Raw genomic sequence first — 6,161 nt, forward strand, 5'->3', positions numbered from 1 at the left:
ACGCCCCTTACTCATAATCATTTGTTTACAAAAGGCGCATAGTAGCTGCTCAATGGGTACTGGCAGGTGAGATGAATCAATGAACAAAGGCGGGGATAAGATGAATAGCTTGGACAGAATTACAGCCCTTGGTGAGGAAAAGAAGCAACTCGGAAAAATCGATGAAAAGCACGGAATGAGCAAGACCTGCAGACACACCACGATTGTTCCAGGCCCATTGCTCAAACAGGGCACACCTGCCGAGAGGCCACCGCGGAGCAGGGGTTCGTCGTCCAAGGCCTCCTCACGCACCCCCATTCAGACCTGTCTGGAAGCAGCAGCCCAAACAAGCAGAAACTGCCCTTTTTTAAAGGTCATGGGAAACCAAGGTGAGCAACCAGGAAGCCCAAAACAAGCAGTTCTGGTTGTCCCCACAACACCGCCTTCTCTCCCCATTGAGGTCCTGTCTCTTCCTCATCTGCACAAAGCCAGTTGGGGAGGAGGGGCAGAGGCTGAAAATGAAACCAGACTCTTGTTGGGAGGCTCGCAGCCTCAGCTCCCGGCCCAGTCAGGGCCGGCCACATGTTGTTATGGTTTCTCCCGCCAGCTGGGAATCAGCAGGGGGTTCGTAAGGAAACCACATTAATTAGGAGAAAGCAACCCTGACAGTCACTCACTCCACCAGTCCTTTCTCCTGGTTTCTCTTGCTGCTCCCTCCCATCGTGGTCTCTACCAGATCAGCTCTCTCCACCTTCCCGCGCCTTTCCCTTGCTGCTGCTCATTCATGGTGAACATCTGTGTGGCTCTTGGCTCTGACCCGCTCTTCCTAGGCGAGGCGGGAGGAAGGCTGGAAGAGCACACTCATCCACAGCTGGGACCAAAACTTCCTCAGCCCCGAAGCCATAGACAGGCTGACCCGCCCATGGCCTCCTAACTCTTGCCTTTGCTCTAGCCTGAGCAGGCTGTCCTGTTGGCCGGAAGTGGGTTGTGGGCTTGATCCCCAGTGTGGGTGTGCAGGAGGCAGCCAATCAATGATTCTCTCTCATCATTGATGTTTCTGTCTCTCTCTCCCTCTTCTTTCCTCTCTCTCTCTCTAAAAATCAATAAACACATATTTAAAAAAAAAAAAAAAGGAAGCAATTCACTAGACCAGATCATTTCTGCTGGGAGTTTTAAGTTTGTCTTGGCAAAATAAACATTTCTGGATTTTTTCTTGTGAACGTTACCCTGAATATCTTCACTTGGACAGGTTGCTTGAAACTTGCGTTACTTCCCAATTTAAGAATAGGGTCCAGGCCCAGCTGTTGTGACTCAATGGTTGATCGTCGACCTATGAACCAGGAGATCACAGTTTGTTTGCCGGTCAGGCCACATGCCCAGGTTGTGGCTGGATCCCCAGTACAGGGTGTTCAGGAGGCAGCCCATCAATGATTCTCTCTCATCACTGATGTTTCTATCTCCCTCCCTTTCTCTCTGAAATCAATAAAAATATAAGAAGAAGAAAGAAGGAGAAGGAGAAGGGGAAGGAGAAGGAGAAGGAGAAGGAGAAGGAGAAGGAGAAGGAGAAGGAGAAGGAGAAGGAGAAGGAGAAGGAGAAGGAGAAGGAGAAGGAGAAGGAGAAGGAGAAGGAGAAGGAGAAGGAGAAGGAGAAGGAGAAGGAGAAGGAGGTCCAGGGGTCGAGGAAAAAAGGAAATGTGTGGAAACAAGGGGATGTGGAAATGTGTGGAAACAAGAGGATGTGGAAATGTGTGGAAACCTCAGGAGATGGGGTAGAAAGAAGATTTCGTCAGGATAAGAAGTGCTCATCAGCCTCCCTTCTCTCATAGATGTGTATACAGTGTCATTGCTGCTCTTCACGTTCCAGAATCAATATTGGAACTGGAAATAATTCTTCACATGCAGGAGAGTGACTCTGCCAACAGCCCCAGAAACTCTGGCTCTTGAAAGCCCTTCGCCCTGGCCAGGGAGCTCCGTTGATCAGAGCATCGTCCCCATACACCAAGGTTGTGGACTTGATCCCCAGTCAGGGCACATACAAGAATCAACCAAGGAATGCATAATATATAAGTGGAACAACAAATCATGTTCTCTCTCTCTCTCCCTCTCTTTCTCTTTCTCTCTCTCTCTCTCTCATAAATAAATAATTTTTTTCAATTGGGTGGCAGCTACCATTTGCAGCCTGCAGAAAAGAGCCCTCACTCCCTTTTATTCTACAGCAGTTATATTTTTCAAAAATGTACAACATACACAACTGGAGAGAAGGGTATGAGACTCAATGATGAAATAGAAGATACTATTTTTGGAATAGGAAGATAGATCTTAGAAAGTACATTCAAATTAAAGGAAATCTAAATGCCTAGCATTTGGGGATTGGTTGAGTAAGTTATGGAACTTCCATACCATGAAATAGTATATAGCCATTAAAAATGGTGCTAAAGGGCCAATGGAACCAAATAGAAACTCCAGAAACAGGTCCACACCAGATAAAAAGCAATGGGGGGAAGTATATTTTTTAATATATTTTTAGTGATTTCAGAGACAAAAGAAAAGGGAGAGAGAGATAGAAACATCAATGATGAGAGAGAATCATTGATTGGCTGCCTCCTGCATGCCCCACACTGGGGATTGAGAGCACAACTGGGGCATGTGCCCTGACTGGGAATTGAACCGTGACCTCCTGGTTCATAGGTTGATGCTCGGCCACTGAACCATACCAGCCAGGCAGAAAGTATAAACCTATGTAATAAAAGGCTAATATGCAAAGTGTCCCTTCAACCGGGAGTTTGACAGGGAGTTGGACCAGGGGGCAGGGCCAGCCAGCCAACCACTCACAGCCCCTCCCCCCCACCGGCCCCACCCCCAATCATTCCCCACCACCCCGATCGGGGGGGGGGCAGGCCAACTGGCCCCCACTGTCCTCGAATTCATGCACTGGACCTCTAGTATTTTTAACAAATGATGCTGTGCCAGTCAGATATCTCTAAAGAAAATAAAAGAATCTTAATCCCAATCTCAGGCCACATAATAAAACAATTCTAGATGAGTTTAGATCTAATATGAGAGGTAAAACAATAAAGTCTTTGGAAGAAAACAGAAGAACATCTTCATGAGCTTGAAGGAGAAAAATATTTAAATAAAAATCCAAAAATGCCAACCATGAAAGAGAAAACCTTATAAATTGCACTATATCAAAATTTAAAATATTGCTTATCAAAAAATATACTACAGATGAATGAAAAGGCTATCCCCAGAGAGGGAGACAACATTTGCAGCACAGATATCCAACAAAGGACAAGTATCCAGAATATATAAAGAACTTCTACAAATCAATAAGAGAAAGACAGGCAACCCAATGTAAAATGGACCAAAGACTTGAACAAACATTTTAAAATGAGGATATCTAATGGCTCATAAACTGATTCACATCTATTAGCCATAAGAGAAACATAAATTAAATACACAATGAGAGCCTATACACATTCACCAGAATGATCAAGATAAAAAGTACAAAAAATACCATAATACAAAAAATATTGATAAGGATTTAGAGCAACTGGAACTCTCCTATACAGATGGTACCAGGATAAACTGGTGCAGTTGCTGTGGAAAACAGTTTGGCAGGCTCTACTAAAGCTGAGTATATACATACACTATCACCCAATAGTTCCACTCCTGGATATATTCCTGAGAGAAGTTTGTTAGGTCTGATCGAATAATTGAATCGATACCCCTCCCTTAGAAACTGACCTTTAGACCACTTCACAACCAACATTCCCTTTTGCTAAGACCACATTCCACTTGCTAAGACCATTTCACCTCCGGACCTTCCCAGGATCCAGACCCACCCAGAGAATTCTCCACCCAGAAAAGGCCCGCCTAGAGTCCTTTAAAACCTCTGATTCCCTGTCCTGGGGTGCTGGCACCATTTTGAGGCTCAGCCCATCTGATATCCAAATGACCTAATAACTTTATACTCCCTTACCACTTTGGCCTCGTGTGTTCCTCCTTCGGTGACCCTAACATTCGGTGCTGAAACCCAGGAGGGTTCCATGGGGAAGAGGAGCCATTGCCTTGGCTTTGGTCACCCCAAGTTTGCTACTTGGAGAGCAGTAGGCAGTGGCAGCTCGTCCTGGGCTTACCTCCGAATCCTACTTGGGTGACATGATTGCTGGCATCCAAAGGCCCATCCGAACCAGCCTTACTAGTTCCTGGTTGGTCTTTTCAAATAATTTTGTCTTAGCAACATCCTTGGGATTGGTTTTTATGCTTTACTACCTTGTGATTGGTTATCTGCAAGCTGCCTGCCTTGGCAATATTCATACATTGTAAAGTTCATGTCTCCCACATGTGTCCTTCCTTCCCCTCCCAGTTGGGTTGTCCTAGTAATTTCACCCAATTGGGTTCCCTGATTCTATTAGCTCCACCCCCATGGTCCCACCCCTATTACCTAGCTTCGGTCTCCTCAATACTATATACTTCCTTATTAAGCAAGTACATCAAACTTGTGAAATGTAGCACAAAGGCCATCTCCATTAGCTTATGTTTATTGTGCACTTATGTTTTATCTCACCTAATCTTCACAACCACCCTAGAAAATAGGTTCTACGTTCATTTAACAAATATATATTTGTTAATGTAAGAAACATTCAAACCAACCGACTGGTGTGGCTCAGTGATTGAGCATTGACCTATGAACCAGGAGGTCATGGTTCAATTCCCAGTCAGGGCATGTGTCCAGGTTGCAGGCTCGATCCCCAGTGGGGGAATGCAGGAGGTAGCCAGTCAGTGATTCTCTTTCATCATTGACGTGTCTATCTCTCGCTCCCTCTCCCTTCTTCTCTGAAATCAATAAAAATATTAAAAATAAAATAAACATTCAAACCTGTAAAGAATTTTTTGTGAGTTTATTTGAGCCAAACTGTTCACAATTGCCAGGAAGCAGAATCTCAACGAAATAAGATAATGCTCTGGAGAATGGCAGTGTTCCACCTTGTTTTATAAATTAAAATCAAAGGAGGAGACGTAAGTGGATTACATGAAATCCATTGATGATATATTAGCGAGACGGGAGAAAGCAAAGCTGGGGGGGGGGGGGCGTGATCCTCTGGGATTGGATAAAAAATGATAGGCACATGCTTCTTTTACATAGGTGGGTACAGGACAGTTAACAGTCAACAATTAACAGATAACAATGAGGGAATTTGTGGTCCCTGCCCTGGTGCATTAGTTGTGCCCTGAGGGGTCCAGAAAAGAGGAAGTTACAAAGTATGTTATCTTAGATGCAAAAAGGCAACAGGCTCAGTTAAGATCAAAGTTGACCTTCGTCAGAAAAGATACCAGCATAGGACATGACTACTATAAACTGCTTTTTAATTTAAAAAGTTTTTCATTTTAGACCATCCTTTGTGGTTACTCTAAGTCTCTGCGTTTGAAAGGCCACTACGCAGGCCTTCCCTGAGTTAGTCAGGTTAGAATGTGGCCCCATTTTGTCCACATATTGCACTCATTATGTGTCAGGCACCGTGCTATGTGCTGGAGATCTGAGAGTCAGCAATAAACCATGTCCTTGCCTTCATGGAGCACACAGTCTCATGGGGGAACATATACCACACAAGCAAATGTAAAACTGCAGTTATGCCACGTACTAAGATGGAGAGGTATCTGGTGCTGAGAAACGGTAACAGGGAGGTTTTCAAGGAAGACCCCACTGTGGAAGGGAAGTTTGAGCTGCGTTCTGAAAAATAAGTAGGAGTTTGCCGAATAGGCAAAGAGCAGATGGAGGAAAACAGCTGTGCAAAGGCCTTGGCCAAAGATGCGAATGGAAGATGGGGTGGGGGAGGGGAACACTAATTCTATCCTAGGTTTGCCTGATAGCTGCTGCTCCACAACCAGAGCTCCTAACCATCTCTACTCTCCTGTACAGGCCTGGCTCCAGCCACAAGAAGCTGAAAATCCACATCTGACTTGCAGAGAAGGAAAAGCTTTCGGGACGCAGGAGCAGTGCGTGTGACTGCAGCGAGGAAGCTAGCAGCCCTCCCCCATTCCTCGGACGGAAGCACAGCCTGGACACAGAGGCCTCTGCCCTCGGCCAAGAGCTAGAAAGGTGAGCGGAAAGGAAGCGACGGGGGTAACAGAGCAAGAAGCCCAACACCTGCACCGCTCCCGCCCACCACGGCGGCTGC

This window comes from Myotis myotis, unplaced genomic scaffold (genome assembly GCF_014108235.1).
Source record: "Myotis myotis isolate mMyoMyo1 unplaced genomic scaffold, mMyoMyo1.p scaffold_m19_p_7, whole genome shotgun sequence".
NCBI classification, from domain to species: Eukaryota; Metazoa; Chordata; class Mammalia; order Chiroptera; family Vespertilionidae; genus Myotis; species Myotis myotis.